Raw genomic sequence first — 17,457 nt, forward strand, 5'->3', positions numbered from 1 at the left:
AATTTGGAGAGCGCTCAGCAACGCGCTCCATTCCTTCCACCGCATCTTCGTTGCCTGGTGTTGCGGTTTCCTTGCCGGGCACATAGGGCGCCTCGTTCCCACCCCCCAGAAGTACCAGCTTGCTCGTAATTCCAGTTGGCTTTTGCGCATAACCGACGCCACTTGCTGCTTCTTCTGTCTCGGCGACATCCATTTGGTGCTCCGCTAAGTCCACCCTCGATGGAAGTCCTGTAGCCACCGCGTACGTTCGTACGCATTCAGAGTCAGCGTGGCCGAACCGCTTACATATCGAGCAGCCCGGAATCTTACATTCCCGGCGTACATGACCTGTCCCATGGCAGCGCAAGCACTCCACTGGCCGACCAGGCGAAACCACGAGGGCCAACTCTCCTGCAACTCTTATCTGGTGGGGCAGGTCCTCTGTCTTCTTCCCAGGCTTCACCTTTAGGAGCACGGTCCTCGTCGTTGAACACTTTTCGTGAACGCTTTGGACGCGCCACCGCTCACGGGTAACTTCGGTCAACTGACCGAATGCCGCTAACGCAGTTCGGATGTCCTCATCGGCAACTCCTTGCAACATCCAATGAAGCCGGAGCTTCACCAGTTCATCCTCAGGGTCGATGATGACGAACCGGCGCGCAGTCACTAGAAGCTCTTTGAAGGCAAGCAGCCGTGTGGTTGCTTGAAAATGCTCAAAGTCACGGCCCAGACGTGGTTGATTTGATACGCCCCCTGGGCCACCACGTCTGGGAGCGTACTAATCTTCGCCAAGGCGTCCTGGAAATCTTCCACTATAAAGGGTCGCACACGCAGGTCTCCGTGCAAAAAAGCCGAGTTCAAAATACGTCCGGTGGGCAGGTTCGGCAAAATAATCGGTATCCCTTATCGCCGTTTCCTTTACAGCGGCCGGCCTGGGCCGCTATCGCCGTGCGCCAGAGCTCATGATTCCGCGTCCACACCGAACGGTAGCCGGAAGTTGAACGAGCTATAGCGTCCGGGCCTTCAAACCGATTGCTTACATCCATACTTGTGTGTGATTGTTCCTCTCCAAAGAAACAAAAAAAGAGAAGCCGCCAGTGAGGTTCGAACTCACGACCGCTAGTTTACGAAACCAGCGCTCTACCACTGAGCTATAGCGGCCGGTGCCCCGAACCGATTGCTTTAATTCCCGCATGTGTGTGATTTTTCCTCCCAACAGAAAGAAAAAAAGAGAAGCCGCCACTGAGGTTCGCACTCATGAACGCTTGTTGACGAGACCAGTGCTCTACTACTGAGCTATAGCGGCCGGTGCCTCTTTTTTTCTTTATTGCCTGACTTCGGCAAGAACCACTGTACACAAATACACATATACGGCACAATGAACAATACTTAAAGGGAAGCTGAAGCACTTTTTTCAAAAATTGAGTTCCATGCGGCATTTTTTAGCTTTTAGTCCGCTGAAAAAGAATATCGCATTCGAAAGGGCGGAAATAAACGCAAAATGCTGTTTTTCGGAAGAAAACGGGCACCACCGTCTCAGGGTGCCGAGCGAACGCCGCGAATGGCCGGCATCGTCGTGACGTCATCTACGGGGATATCCGGCAGGCACTGACTGTGTTGCTGCGTAGCGCGTTTCTTCAGCTGGCTTGAGAACTGCGTTTTGCAAATTATGGATCCGTCGTCACCAAAGCGCGGGCCGAAAAGCAGCAAGAAAAGCAGGACGGCCGGCCGACAACCCGTGAATGGCGTCACTTGCGCCAGTTCCTTCCCCCCATTCGGCGCTTCCGGAGGCGAAGAGGGCGTGTCGGCGCCGGGTTCTTAACCAGCGATTGCGGCTCATTTTACAAACAGAATCGAGAAAAAATTTACACACATCATTTTCAAAGTCCCTTCTTCCGAACCAAAGCGTTTCATGCAATTTTAAAACCGTTCCAGCTTCCCTTTAACACTATCCGCCTGGTGGGTTGTGGCTTCGTCATATTAAAACTCAAAACTCTCTAAGCGCCACCAAAGGCTAGACTCTTTCGAGCCACTCAGGAGCTTCAAGACCGAGTTTCTGAATTTCAGTATACTTATGCATACACTCCTTAAAAGAGATCCGTGCTGGACGTGCATCAGGATTGCAATGATATCCTGCCATTCTGGAGCGCCTACAGTGGAGGCCATTAGCATAATAAGGTCGAAAGGTGTCCCATCCTCACTCTCTACAGGCAAGTACCGTATTCCATGAGAGTCTAGCGGAAATTCCTGTTTTTAAAGTCCTCTGCAAGATGTCCCAGAAGTATACCCCCTCCCAAAAATGCAAAAAAAACGTGGTGTATTGTCTCCGGTTTTTTACAAATTAAACAATGTGATCCCCAAGGTAGAAATAAATGCTTCCCCTCCAAACATTTCTTTACTGGTAGTGTTCCGGTATGTAACTTAAAGAAGAATGTTTTTGCACTTGGTGGCACCTGCATCGCCTTCACACGCTTAAGTACGTCGCGTCCCAGGCCTCCACTGTATACGGTCCTGTACATAGGTTGTGGAAGAACTACATCGCACAAATCCCTATACAACTTCTTCCTGCTAACAGAAGACAAATACTCATACGAAAACCGAACAGATAGGAATCGAACACTCGCGACAACCTCTCTAAAGTAACCAAAAATACGTCCCGATAAACTTTCGGTTGAGACAACAGAATCCGACAGTGCATTTCGAAGCCAAAATTGGCACACAGTGCGCAAAAACAGATCACTTATATCACGCACAAAAAAAAAATGTCTTTACGATCTGCCGTAGAAATAAGTGCCCCAGACTCAGGCCACCGTCCTTGACCCACATAAACAAATTCGTCCGGCTGCATCGTTCCCAGCCCGCAGCCCGCACAAAAACGGCAAAGATCCGGTGCACTCTCTGTACGTTCATCCTTGCACAATGCAACACTTGCATCACGTACCACAACCTAGACATAAAAAACAAATTACAAACTGTGGCCCTTGCGAAAATTGACAGATGTTGCCCTTTCCATCTCTCCACCTTTTCACTCGTGGCTTGCGTCTGTTCGCTCCAGTACAGTTCGCTATCGCGATAAACGTCTAGTGGGACGCCCAAGTACTTTACTGGGGTCGTCACCCAGGATATGTTTACAAAATGGCCGGGTTTCGTTGGCCATTCTCCATGCCAAAGCCCCAGGGACTTTGACCAGTTCGCTCTACTGCCTGTTACTTTGGTGAATTCTTTTACAAATGCCACGGCCTCGGTTACACCTTCCCGATTCACTGTAAACACTGCGACATCATCCGCATAGGCCAGCAGCTCAACTTCTGCCGCTTGAAGCTGGAAGCCACGAATTTTTTATTTTGCATGATCTTCAAACACAACGCTTCGATGTAAATGCAGAATAGAAGGGGGTTAAGGGGACAACCCTGGCGCACCGAACGCTGCAGGACGATGGAACCCCCCAAATCTTATTTACAATTACTCTTCTCGTGCAGCTCCGGTACGCCTCGCAAATAATGGACCCTGCATTTATATGGTCGAGTTTGCAGAACAGGATTTCGTGTGAAACGCAATCAAATGCGTTCTCAAGATCTAGCTGAAGTATGGCTACACCGTTATTTGTATGATCACAACATTCAAGCACACACCTCGCTCTATGAATATTGGTAACAATGAAGCGTCCTTTGATCTCACACGTTTGGTGAGGACCGACTATATCTTGAATAACTGGCTGTAGTCTACGGGCTAAGATGTTCATGAAAACTTTATAATCTACGTTTGTGAGTGCGATAGGTCGGTATGCTGTTACCTGTTGTAGCTTTTCTGCTTCATCATATTTAGGAAATAACACTGTGTGGGATTTACCGTAAGATGGAGGCAATCTTTGTAGGCTTCATTATACACTCCTGTCAGTACTGGCCCTATTTCGCGTTTATATGCTTTGTAAAAAGCCGCACTTAATCCATCAGGTCCAGGTAATTTTCCAAGGTTCAAAGTTTCTATCGCATGCTCAACCTCTGACGCAGCTATCGACAGCTCCAACCTTTTTTTTCTCTTCGTCATCTAATCGCTTTAAAGCGCCAAGAAACTTTTCCTTGAATGCGCTCACATCCACTTCTTGCTTTGCAAACAGCACCTGATAATATTCAAGAAATGCCTGCTGGATATGACCGCTTTCTCCAGATAACGCCCCACCCCGATCAATCTTTTCAATGTGGTTTCGCTGAGCATGCGCTTTTTCAATTCCTAGCGCTCGTTTTGACGGTGTCTCCCCAGCTGATACATCTTGCGCCCTAGCCCGCACAAGCGCACCACGATAGCGTTCTTCTTCGAAGATTTTAATCTTGTGTTTGATTTTTCCAATGTCGTCCATCCACTTTCCAGGCTCTTCGCTTTCTTTTTCGAGAAGTATAGCCAGTAAAGATCTTAAATTTTCTTCCTCACGCTTCTCCCCTTGTCGTATACAGCTTGACTATAGCGTGGGACACTACTGCAAAAAACCTAGACGTGAAACGTCGCACCATGTTCCCGGTCTCATCTTCCCGGTCAATTTTCGTTTCCTGCACTGCCAGGACGTCAATGTCATGCTCAGTTAAAATGCGGTATACCTGGCTCTGCTTCTTCTTGCTTGCCAGACCCCTGATGTTAAGTGTACCGACTTTTATGGGGGACGCAGGAGCCATTTTCATACAGAAGAAAGAGGCCGAGAACTTGGTGCTTACCCTTCCCGTCTAGCGCGTGGCTAGACGACGTCTTTGACACCGGAGCCATCCGGTGCTGGTTCCAGGCCTGGCTGCGGGGGTGGTTTGTCGAGGGTTCTCCTCTCCGTCGAGACATTAGTTCGTGGTCGAATGGATGGCCGCCGTCCTTCGGTCGTTTTTGCCGGCGGCTCCTCGACACTGGGGGCTGCCGCCTTGTCTCCGTCGGCTCCGGTCTGGGTGTGTGGTCACTTCGCTGGGGCAGGACCACTGGTAGTACGGGCGCCGCTCTTGTCATGGTCCTCGTTCGGAGTAGATGGGTCAGTTTTTTGGAGTGCTGGCGCGCTTATTGCATCTCTCGACGCCTCCATCCCATTTGTCGAAGATTCTGCCCCTTCAGGCTTCCGCCCACCATCGCAGCTGGAGGGTCCCGAAGAGTCCGTCGCGCCTGCGTGCTTTTCGGGCTCCCCTATGCCTTTTGCAGATGCCTCGGCCTCGGTTACGTCCATCAGGAGTTCCGCAGAGTCGTCTTTGGACACAGCGCCCGTAGCCCCCGCATAAGTGCGGACACAGTCGGTATCCGTGTAACCATACCGCCGACATTTCGTACAGCGGGGAACTTTACATTCACGCCGCACGTGGCAGCGCAGGCACTGCATTGGACGTCCAGGCGCCACGACAAGAGCCAACTCTCCGGTGAGGCGTGCCTGGTGTGGTAGGTCATCCAGTTTCAGACCGGGCTTCAACTTCAGTAGGACAGTCCTTGTCGTTGAGCTCTTGTCATTGACGCCTTGGATCCGACATCGCTTTCGCGTAACGTCTGTCACTTTGCCAAATGCCGCTAATGCCGCCCGGATGTCGTTGTCGGGCACACCATGAAGCATCCAGTGTAGCCGCAGCTTTACCTGCTGGTCTAACGGGTCGATGATGAGGTAGCGGCGTCTCTTAACTTGCAGCTCATTGAAGGCGAGAAACTTCTTTATTGCCTCCGTGCTCCGCAGGGTAACCGCCCACACATGGTTGATTTGGACGCCCCGAACGCGACCACATAGGGGAGCGTACCGGTCTCGGCCAGGGTGTCGCGGAAATCCTCGACGCGGAACAGCCTCGCTCGCACGTCTCCATGAAGAAAAACTGTATTGAAAACAATACGTCCTGTTGGCAGTGTCGGCAAAATTATCTGGTACTCCTTATCTTCGCAGTCATCAATCCTGTTTCCGCGGCCGTCAAAGGCCGCTGTCGCCGCTCCGCTAGAGCCCATGATACTTCGATCCGATCAGCTCGGCTGCCAGAAGCAGAATGCCTTGCGGCCGGTGCCTCGAACCGATTGCTTTGATTCCCACTTGGTTGTGATTGTTCCTCCCAACGTTAAGAGAAAAAAAGGCAGAGAAGCCGCCAGTGAGGTTCGAACTCACGACCGCTGGTTTACGAGACCAGCGCTCTACCACTGAGCTATAGCGGCCGGTGCCTCGGCACCGAAGGCAGAGCGGAGCTCTACCAGGGACGTAAACAAGGGCGACATCCTCGGCGACACGTTGCTGGTGCGGAAGGTCCTCAATAGTAAGGCCTGCGTTTAACTTTAGCGTTACGGAACGTGTCGTCGACGCTTTATCGACGCAGCCGCTCACCTTCCGCTTGTCTTTAGCTATATCGGTCACTTTTCCGAAGGGCGCCAACGCCGTCCGCACGTCGTCGTCGCGCACACCGTGTAGCAGCCAATACAGCTTCAGCCAGACGCCCTGGTTGCTTGGATCTACGACCACACAGCGGTATTCCTTGACGTCGAACGTGTCGGCCTGCAAAATCTTCTTTATCCCTTCTTCGTCCTTGAATGTTATCGCCCACACGTGATTCATTTGATAAGCACCGAGGCAACTATTTCCGACAGCAGTGACAAACGCGATAGAGCGTCTCGGAAATGTTCAACACGGAAAGGCCGCGCTTGATTGTGGCCATGCAAAAAAACTGTATTTAAAACTGACGAACCTGTGGGCAGATGTGGCAGAACCAACAGATAATCCTCGTTCGGCTTGTCTTTGCACCTGATACCGCGGCCCGGCTGGGCCGCTGAAACCGCTCCTCGTGAGCCCGTCGAAGCACGTCCGTCACGCTCGGTGGCCGGAAGTCGAATGGCTGCTCACTGCTTGCATTACACACTTCGCGTATGAAAGGAACACTTTCAATGAAGTACTCTCTAGCAGGCCTTGGGTTCATATCGGCATGATGTACAGCCATCCAATGGCGCCATATGCTATGGAGGCATACGGCCATAATCATATCATATGGCACCCCTCCTTCATTATCGGTAGGGAGAAAGCGGATGCCGTACGGCGTGATTGACAAGTACTTTTTTATGGTGCGTTGCAGTAGGTCCCATAGAAAAACTGCGTCTGAACAGTCAATAAATATGTGGTCAATTGTCTCCGGTCTGCTACCGTGCAAACAGTTTACAGTCCACGGGACGAAGATGCCGTTTTGCTCGAGGCACGGCTTGACCGGGGGCGTCGTAGTGTGCACTTGAAGAAAGAAGCTTTTCACAGATGGCCTAACCGGCATCTGCTTTACTCTCTTCAAAACATCCTTACCCCCTCCATATGGATACAATGAACAATACATTTTCACTGGCATGCCCACATCAACGATATCTTTGTACAGTTTCGTCCGCGTGACATTGCTCAGGTACTGTATCGAAAAGCGTGCTTGAGGGAAGCGGAAGGACAAAACGACCCCCCGTAAAAATCCTCGCACACCTGGCCCGTAGGCCAGAGTAGTTGAGAGAGAGACAGAAAAAACATTATTTGGGTGCTTTCAAGGGCTTGGCGTCTCGAGGCCTCCGTCGTCTTTACTTCGCTGGCGACTTGAGGCCTCTTCTTAAGCAAGGTTGGGCCCCTGTTCCAGGGCTCCACTGAGCCTAGCTACCTCACTTGCGTGCTGCATTAAATCCCTTTGGGCCGTGAGCTCGCAGCTGGCGAGCCGACTCTCCCATTGCTCCGCACTCGGGTTATTGTGTTGGTGAAATGATTGGTTGCGTTTACATTCCCATGTGATGTGGTAGAGTGTGGGTGTGGCCCCGCACCAGGGGCAGGTATCTCTGTACTGCGTCGGGTACATTTTCTTTAGGATGTATAAGTTTGGGAAGGAGTTTCTTTGCAGTCTGCGCCAAAACGTTGCTTGCTCTTTCGTCAGGGCTTTATGCGGTGGGGGGTATTTAGCTCTCGTCCCCCTGTGTAGGTTTAGGATGTCTGTATATCCTCCCTTACACGCGTGTGGGCGATACTCCGGGGCATGCGACTGCCCGGCTCGGAACGTGGTTTCTCGAGCTAGGCTGTCTGCCCTTTATGCCTGTATGCTTCCATGGGCCGGAATCCAGATTAACTTGTGTGTAATATCTCTCCTGGCGAGCTTGACCCCGCCGAGGATGTTTAGGGCGGTTCTGCTTATCCTGCTCCTTGTGTAATTCCTGCACGCCTCCTTTGAGTCTCTTAGGATGTTTAGAGGCTTGCCTGTTCTCTAACCTTCTGCTGCCGCCAGCGCCACGGCAATTTCCTCGGCCTCTGCGGTACTGGCGATTTTCGCCGTCGCGCATGTGATTAGGTTTCCTGTGCAATCTACCACCACCGCTGTGGCCGCGCGGTCCTCTCCTCGCGGGTATGTGGTGGCATCCGTGTATACCGTATCTCTCAGTCGCGCTAGTGTGTTTTCCACATGTTCAGTCCGCCTTTGTCTCCTGCGCTCGTGAAGGTTAGGGTCCATGTTCTGGGGTAGCGGCCTAACGTTTATTGTTTTTCTTAGGTTGTCGGGTACGTCTGCGTATCTGTCTGCGTATCCGCTCGTATGCCTTCCCAACCTAGTCAGGAGCGCACTCCCTGCAGCAGTGCTTCTGAGTCTGATCTGCGTTTCGAGCAAGGCTTCCGCCAGTTCGCTGAAGGTGTTGCTGATGCCCAGTTGGAGCAACTTCTCGTTCGACGTGTTTTTTGGCGGGTGAAGGGCCGCCTTGTAGGCTTTCCTGAGTATCGTATCCGCCTGTTCTCTCTCTCCCTTGGTCATGGGGTGGTATGGTGTTGAGTAGACGACTCGGCTGACGACCAGGCTGCCGACGAGTTTGAGTGCATCTTCTTCTTTCATGCCGTATCTTTTTTGGGAAACCCTGTTGATCATCCGGCCCACTTGCTCCGTCGCTTTGCTCAGCAGGCTGATGGTGTGGCTGCACTTCCTGCTGCCATGTAGCCACATGCCCAGGATTCTGATCATGTTCTTTTCGGGAATGTTTTGACCTTCGAGTTTAACCTCCAGTGTTGCTTGGGTGGGGTGTCTTCCGACTCTCAGGAGTTCGGATTTCTCCGTAGAACAAATTAGTCCGCTTTCTCTGGTGTATTTTTCGACGCAGCTCGCCGCCTCTTGGAGCCTCTCTTGCTTTTCTCCTAGTGATCCTCGGGTGACCCATACCGTGACGTCACCCGCGTACATCGCGTGTTGGATGCCCTGGATCTCACCGAGTCTTTTTGCCAGGCTGATCATCGCCACGCTAAACAGCGCGGGGGATATTACGGAGCTTTGCGGTGTGCCTTTGCGCGGGGTGGTGAAGGTGTCACTTCTCAGCTCCCCAGCCCAACCGTAGCCGTTCTATTGGTTAGGATGTCCTTGACGTAGTCATGTACTTTCCTTCCACAGTTGGTGTTGTTGAGGCCTTTCATTATGGCCGCGTGGCTGACGTTGTAGAAGGCGCCTTTGATGTCGAGCGCCATCACAACGTTTTCGCCCGCCTTAGGCATTGCGTCGAGTACCTCTTCTTTTAATTGTAGGAGGACGTCCTGCGTCGAGAGGTTCGCCCTGAAGCCGTACATGCTGTCGGGGTACCATCTTCCGTTCTCCAGGTGTTGCTGGATTTTTTTGTTGACTACTCTCTCCTACAGTTTTCCCAGGCACGACGTGAGCGAAATTGGCCTGAGGTTCTCGATTTGTAGTTTCCTGCCCGGCTTGTGTATCATGACCACAACGGCGTGTTTCAATTCCGCCGGGACCTTCCCCTCTTGCCAAAGCGTGTTGAGGTACGATGTCAGCTTATCGATTGCCTCGTCGCTCAAATTTCTTATGAGCGAGTTTCGAATCTTGTCCGCTCCCGCCGCCGTGTTCTTCGTGGCCGCTCTCACGGCCTCGGTAACTTCCTCTCTCGTGATGGGTTTGTCCATGTTCGGATTTTCCTCGCCGAGGTATTCCTCTTCGTAGCCTTCGATTTGATCTTTCCCGTAGCACTTTTGTCGGACTTCTTTCAGGAGCTGCTCGTCAGAGCACTCGTACTGGTGGACCAGTCTTTGGATCGATTTGCCGCTCTCCGATTTGTTCTTGCTTGGGTCCATTAGGGCCTTGAGGATGCGCCACGTTTTGGCCGTGCGGAGGGTACCGCTCACCGAGTTGCTAATAAACTGTTGCCACCCTTATCTGGCCAGCTGCGTCGCGTATTCCTCCGTTTGTTTACTGATGTCCGCTATTTTCTTTTGGAGTTTCTTGTTTAGCTTTTGTCTCTTCCATCTTTTGGTGAGCCCACGTCTAGCCTCCCATAGCTTGAGGTGTCGTTTCTCCACCTCCGGTGTTTTTTCGGTTCTGTCCACTTCTTGCGTGTACATTTCCTGGATCTGTCTGAGTTGTTGGCTCCACTCTTCTATCGAAGTGATGTCGCTCTTCATTTGCCGGCAGTGCGCTCTAAAGGCGTCCCAATCCGTTAGCCAAGCTGTGCCAATCTTCCCCTTGACGTTGTGTACCACCGTGCTGACTCTTATAATGTAGTGGTCGCTGCCTAGGTTCTCGAGCAGGTTTTCCCACTCTGCCTGCTTGGCGCCCCTGATAAAGGTTAGGTCGGGACACGTGCCTGGACTGACGCTGTTTCCCTGTCTGGTCGGTTGGTTTTCGTCGGTTAGTAGCTCGCACCCGGTATTCTCTGCCACCGTGCAGATGCCCCTAACCTTCTTATCTTCTTTTTTATAGCCCCAGCGCGGGCTTTTCGCGTTAAAATCTCCCGCGATGATTAGAGTGTTCTGCCCCGCTAGTCTCTTGGCTTCCGCAAAGAGTTTTATAAAGTTACCTTTTGTCTGCTTAGGCGGGCTGTATAGGTTTATTATGTAGGTGCTTCTAGCCTTCCTCTTCTTTTTGGGAATTACTTCCGTTATTACATGTTCTATCTGGGTGTCCAATTTCTGTATGCTCTATGGCTACGACTTTGTTGCTAACAAGAGTCGCAGTGCGGCCGCTCTCCTGACACGTGTAGCCCCTGAGTGTGGGGGTGCTGTTTGTTTCCTGTACCATTATTATGTCCGGTGGTCTGTATCGCGCGTACATGAACTGTTGCAGGAGCCCCTGCTTACGCGTGTAGCCCCTACAGATCCAAAAAACGGCAAATGATGGCGAATTCTGGTTTGAATTACTATCCGCAGAAATCCATCAGTTTGGTCTCGCACAAACAGAAACCTTAAAACCACTTGCTTCAAAAACAGGTGGGCTAAACCCAGCCCTCCACTCTTCACTGCGCGAAACAGATTGGTGCGACTCGTGCGCTCCCATGTTGAACGCCGTATATACACAGCAAACACTCGGTGCAGTTTTTGTATGCTCACTCTCGACGCACGCATGACTTGCAGAACATACCAAATCTTCGCTACAAAAAATAGATTCCAGACAGTTGATCTCGCAAATATAGAGAGGTCCCGCCATCCGAACTTCGCTGTTTTTTCCTTAATGCGTTCCGCTTCGTGCTTCCAGTAGTCTGCAGTGTCTTTATAGTGCTTCAGAGGCACTCCGAGATACTTCGTTGGCGAGAGCGACCATTGCATATTTTCAAACACAGCTAGCATCAGGCCCCATTCACCGTGCCATATACCGAATGATTTGCTCCAATTGATACTACTTCCCGTCATCTTGCAGAACTTGGTTGCCACTTTTACTGCGTTGCTGACACTGGACTGGGCGGCGCAGAAAATCACAATGTCATCTGCGTATGTCAAAAGGCTAACTTCGCTTGAACAAAACCTAACACCGGTAATATCCTTGCTCGTTATAATGCTTAAGCAAAATGGCTCGAGAAACAGAGCTAATAAAAAAGGGGCAAGGGACACCCTTGCCTAAGAGACAATTTCACTTGGATTGATGTGGTTGTCTTATTTATTATAATTCTGGTAAAATTATTAGCGTAACTTAGCTCTATCCCCTCTAAAAGTATCTTGCTGACATTGACGTGTTTCAAAACACTAAAACGACTTTGTGGGCGACATTATCGAAAGCTTTTGCTAAATCCAACTGAACCATTGCTACCTTCCCGCAGTGCGCATCAGAGTACTCTGGAACAGTTCTTACCACGTTTATATTCGTTTGGATAGAACGTCCATTAATGCCGCATGTTTGGTGCGGTCCCACTAGCTTTTGTACTACCCGTTGCAGTCTTTTAGCAGATACTCTCGCAAAAATCTTATAATCTGTGTTAGTCAGCGTTATTGGTCGGTACGCATGTAAAGACAACAGTGCAGTAGGGTCATCAGATTTGGGAATCAGCACCACATGGCTATGTCTAAAAGACGGAGGCAATTCTTATGTCTTGTATGCTTCGTATGTCACATATAGTAGCACCATTGCCACCTTGTCTTTAAAAGCTTTAAAAAATTTCGAACCGAACCCGTCCGGACCTGGTGCTTTTCCGGTGCTTAAGTCATCAATAATACTTTCTATTTCTGTTATGGTAATTGGTGCCTCTAAGCTTTCTTTCACTTTTTCTTCTAGCTTTGGCATGAGATTTAAGAACTATGTTTCAAATCGCTCTACGAGTGCTGGTCCCCGCCAAACAATTCGCAGAAATAATCTGCGAAAGCGCACTTAATCGATTTGCTGTCTCGCACAACTGTGTCTCTGAACGTTATCGCTCTTATTTCGTTGCGTGCAGCATAGCTCCTTTCGTCTGACATGGATCGTCGAGTCGGGACTTCCCTCATGTACAATCTTTCAGCACGCGCGCGTATTTCCGCTCCTCGGTATCCGTCTACATCGATTATCTCAAGTACGCTCTTCACTTCTTTTATTTCTTTATCGAACCGACCCGGTGACGAAGCTTGTTCGCTCAAATAGCAGTCCAGATTTTTTTTCAGTGCATTTCTTTTTTTACTATTATTCTTGCTCGGTACGCTGGCTCTTTCTATGGCAATCATTTTCGCTTCTTGTTTGAATAGTTCCCACGCCTCAGTGTAGCTTTGCGTCTTGCATGGAAGCACGTCGTTCATTTTGTCTTGCAATTTCTGTATAAAATAATCATCATCAAGAATCTGAACATTGAACTTCCACTGATTCCAGTTAGATTTTGGTGGTTTTTTCAGACCCAACGTCACAGTGACCAAACCGTGATCACTAAAGGAAACATTTGGACATCGTAATTGGTACACGCCGGCGCCAGTACTGCCGAAACGTAAATTCGGTATAATCTGGCGAGGCTGCCTCGCTGCTGATGGGGAAAGTACTGCGACGTTGGATTAGACAAAGGAATTCACATCTGCTAGTGCTCGGTCTTCTACACACTCGCTCAGAAACACTGAACTCGCTTATGAAACCGGTGCCTGTCTCGCTCGATCTTCTGATCTGCACACACAGTTAAAATCCCCCAACATGACTGATCCTTTCATCACTGTTTAGATGTCGATCAACACTTTCAAAAAACATTTTTCTTTCACTTGGACAATTTGGAGCATATAAACAAATGACTCGGAACTTATTTGCATGTAGAACAAAGTCACACACTGAGGCGGCCACTGTCACTAGCGTAAACACTCTCTATAAACACCTCAAGAGAATTTTTAACAAATAAAGCACACCCACCCGCTGTTCCATTAGCGTGAGAAATGCAAACATTATACCACGCTCTGAAAGGTTCCACCATGCGCTTCGTTTCCTCTTCACTTTTAACTTTCGTTTCTTGAACAGCAATTTCATCTAAATGATCATAATCATCATCATCAGCCTTACTACACCCACTGCAGGTAAAAGGCCTCTCCCATGTCTCTCCAATTAACCCTGTCATTTGCCAGCTGCATCCACCTTTTGCCTGCAAACTTCTTAATCTCATCCCCGCACCTAACTTTCTGCCGGCCCCAGCTACGCTTACTTTCTCTTGGAATCCACTACGTTACCCTTAAGGACAAGCGGTTATCTTGCCTTCGCAATACATGGCCTGCCCAAGCCCATTTCTTTCTCTTGATTTCGACTAGGATGTCATTAACACGTGTTTGCTCCCTCACCCACTCTGCCCGCTTCCAGTCTCTTAACGTTACACCTATCATTTTTCTTTCCATGGCTCGCTGCTTGGTCCTTAACCTAAGCTGAACTCTTTTCGTTAGCCTCCATGTTTCTGGCCCGTAGGTGAGTACCGGTAAAATAAAGGTGTTATACACTTTCCTCTTGAGAGAAATTGGTAAACTGCCACTCATGATCTGCGAGAATTTGCCATATGCGCTCCACCCCATTCTTATCCTTCCAGTTATCTCCCTCTCATGATCCGGATCAGCTGTCACTACCTGCCCTAAGTAGACGTATTCGTCAAAACTTCTAGGTTCTCGCTGCCAATTGTGAACTGTTGTTCTCTTGCTAAGCTGTTGAACATTACCTTGGTTTTCTGCATGTTAATTTTTAGACCCATCGATCTGCTCTGCCTGTCTAACTCACTGATCATGATTTGCAGTTCACCTCCTGAGTGACTCAGCAAGGCAATATCATCAGCGAATCGCAGATTTTTTAGGTATTCTCTATTTATTCTTATTCCAAACTGTTCCCAGTTCAGGCATCGAAATGCCTCCTGTAAACATGCCGTGAACATCATTGGCGAGATCGTGTCTCCTTGCCTGAAGCCCTTCCTTATTGGAATTTTATTGCTGACTTTATGGAGGACTATAGTAGCTGTACAGTTGCTATATATATCTTCCAGTATTTTGACATAAGGCTCTTCTACCCCCGGATTACGCAGTGCCTGTATGACTGCTGATGGTTCCACTAAGCCGAATGCTTTCTCGTAATCAATAAAAGCTATATATTGCCACCTGGTGTTCTCAGGTGGCGCTGAAGTGTCTTCGAAGACGTTGAAGTGTCTCGCGCTGGCTGGCTGGCTGCTTGCTGTATTCTGCTGGTTAGCGACCTGTCTCTCTGTTTTCCGTTACATATTTTGGTGTAGGCGCTGGGTAAAGATCCCTGTATATGTCTCATACTCCTCCGGATACCCTAGGCTCCAGTCCTTCGCTAGTGGACACCCCCGTGCACCGTGCTAGCCGGAGAAATCAAGGCCTACCTCCCGAACACGGGCTTTTGGAGTCTGCCAGAGCACCCACCCATCGACCTGTCATGCCAGCTGCTGCCTACTACACCTTGCAGAATCCGCGACTGCCCAAACCATTCCACGGCAGTCAGCTCGAAGACGTAGAGGACTGGCTTCTCGAGTTTGAACGCGTGGCCTCATTCAACCAGTGGGACGACGCCGCTAAACTTCGAAACGTCTTCTTTAGTCTCGAGGATGGTGCACGTACCTGGTACGAAAACCGAGAAGACGCCCTAACATCATGGCACGAGTTCCGCCGACGCCTGCTGGAGACCTACACCAGCACGGATCGTCGAGAACGGGCTGAACGGGCTTTGCAGTCTCGCATTCAGATGCCGAATGAGACTGTAAGCATGTACGTGGAGGATATGACTCGGCTCTTCCGGCGAGCTGACCCGGCCATGCCCGAAGATAAAAAGGTGCGCCATCTCATGCGCGGCGTTAAAGAGCAACTTTTCGCTGGCCTCGTGCGCAGTCCACCTGGGACTGTTGCTGAGTTTCTCTCGGAGGCGGTCACGATGGAGAAGATGCTCTTGCGGCGGTCTACCACCTACGACCGGCCGGTACTCGCCGCTTCACTTACAGAGCCGCTTCCTGCCTTCGGGGCTAACCCTGGTCTTCTCCGCGACCTGATCCGCTCCGTTGTGCGCGAAGAGCTCCAGGCGCTTTTCGGTGCTCCCCTGCCGACGGCCGGCTCTCTCGCTAGCCTGGTCCGCGAAGAGGTTCAAGCCTTGAGACCTTCGTTCCCGTCCGTTGACCCGCCGCCTTTACCAACGGAGTGCCGTCGTCCAACGTACGCTGAAGCCTTGCAACGTCCTGCGCCCTCTTCGGCGCAGTTTCCTCCGTCCAATCAAGGCTCGCTGTTTTCCGCACACCCCGACACGTACTACATCGACAATCGACGATCACCCCAGCGGAAGACGGACCTGTGGCGTGCTCCGGATCGGCGGCGTCTCTGCTTTCACTGCGGGGAACCCGGTCATCTGTATCGCCAGTGCCCGTATCGACAGCTTGGGCTGCAGGGGTTCCCTATCGACATGCCCCGTCCACCAAGAGGTCAACGACCCCGGGAGATCGAGGACTACGTAGCCCAGCAGCGCATGGCGACAATTCCCCAGCGGCAGGCTCGGTCTCCATCACCACGCCGACCTTCGCCACAGCCCCAAAGCTCCTCCTGGATGGCGCAGAGACGGTCGCCAAGTCCCCGCCGGGGAAACTAAAGAGAGCGACCTCAGGGGGCGAGGCCGCTGGCAATCGATACGAACAAGACCCCCCGACAACGCGAACAGCGACCGACCGCGATTTAAAGGCAACGACTGCAGTACCTGAACTCGGAAATCGATTCTCGTTGGATATACCCGTGCTTCTCGATGGCTATAAGGTTAGTGCTTTGCTGGACACTGGCGCTGATTTCTCGATTTTAAGCGGAAAGCTAGCGGCGCTTCTTAAAAAAGTAATGACACCATGGTCCGGCACGCAGATTCGCACGGCTGGCGGACATGTCGTAACTCCGCTTGGCCTATGCACAGCAAGAGTCCAAATTCGCAGCTCCACATTTGTTGTCAGCTGCCTAGTTCTACCGAACTGCTCCCGTGACTGTATCCTTGGCGTTGATTTTCTCCGAGAGTATGGAGCTATTATTGACCTCCGAAAGCGCACTGTCACATTTTCTACCGAGAAAGCTGATGTTTACTCCGAGGACTGTCCACGCCGCGCCGCCCTTAGAATATCCGCCGAGAGCGTTTGGATTCCGCCACGCGCCAGCGTTTTTGTGAGTGTTCACTGCGACGGACTACGTGAAGGGACAGCGGTCGCAGAGGGCAACCTGTCCCTTTTGCTCACCCACGGCATCTGCTCAGCGCGAGGTCTCATCCATCTCCGCGACGGCTGCTCTGAGCTCCTGGTGACTAACTTCTCTAACGAGCCCCGGCACCTTTTTCGTGCTACTGCCATCGCATTCGCCGACCCCTTAGCGGAGGTTTCTGAATGTTTCGCGTTCGAAGCTGTTAGACCTGTGCGCCCATCCCTTGACATCAGCCCGGACCTTTCGGTGACTCAACAGCGAGAACTACGTGCCCTCCTACTTGAATACTCCTCCTGTTTCGCTTCTTCGTCGAAAGTCCGGCAAACGGCTCTTCTCAAGCACCGCATCATTACGCCCGACGATGCCCGCCCCATCCATCAGCAGCCGTACCGTATCTCACCGAAGGAGCGTGAGGCGATCCAAACGCAGGTGAAGGAGATGCTTTCAGATGGAATCATTCAACCTTCCAGCAGCCCCTGGTCTTCACCTGTCGTGCTGGTGAAGAAAAAGGATGGGACACTCCGCTTCTGCGTGGATTATCGGAAACTGAACAACATCACCAAAAAAGACGTCTACCCGCTGCCTCGTATCGACGACTCGCTCGACAGACTTCGTCGCGCCCAGTACTTCTCCTCCATTGATTTAAAGAGTGGGTACTG

General features: G+C 51.0%; 2 non-coding genes across 2 annotated transcripts; both read right to left on the minus strand.

The window, feature by feature from the left end:
• Nucleotides 1-1,068: 1,068 nt before the first annotated feature.
• TRNAT-CGU (transfer RNA threonine (anticodon CGU)) lies at nt 1,069-1,140 on the minus strand. Its single transcript has one exon. It is a non-coding gene; the product is annotated as a tRNA-Thr (tRNA).
• A 4,911-nt stretch (nt 1,141-6,051) lies between these two features.
• On the minus strand, nt 6,052-6,123 carry TRNAT-CGU (transfer RNA threonine (anticodon CGU)). Its single transcript has one exon. It is a non-coding gene; the product is annotated as a tRNA-Thr (tRNA).
• Nucleotides 6,124-17,457: the final 11,334 nt, after the last annotated feature.

Source organism: Amblyomma americanum, chromosome 5 (genome assembly GCF_052857255.1).
Source record: "Amblyomma americanum isolate KBUSLIRL-KWMA chromosome 5, ASM5285725v1, whole genome shotgun sequence".
Taxonomy (NCBI): Eukaryota; Metazoa; Arthropoda; class Arachnida; order Ixodida; family Ixodidae; genus Amblyomma; species Amblyomma americanum.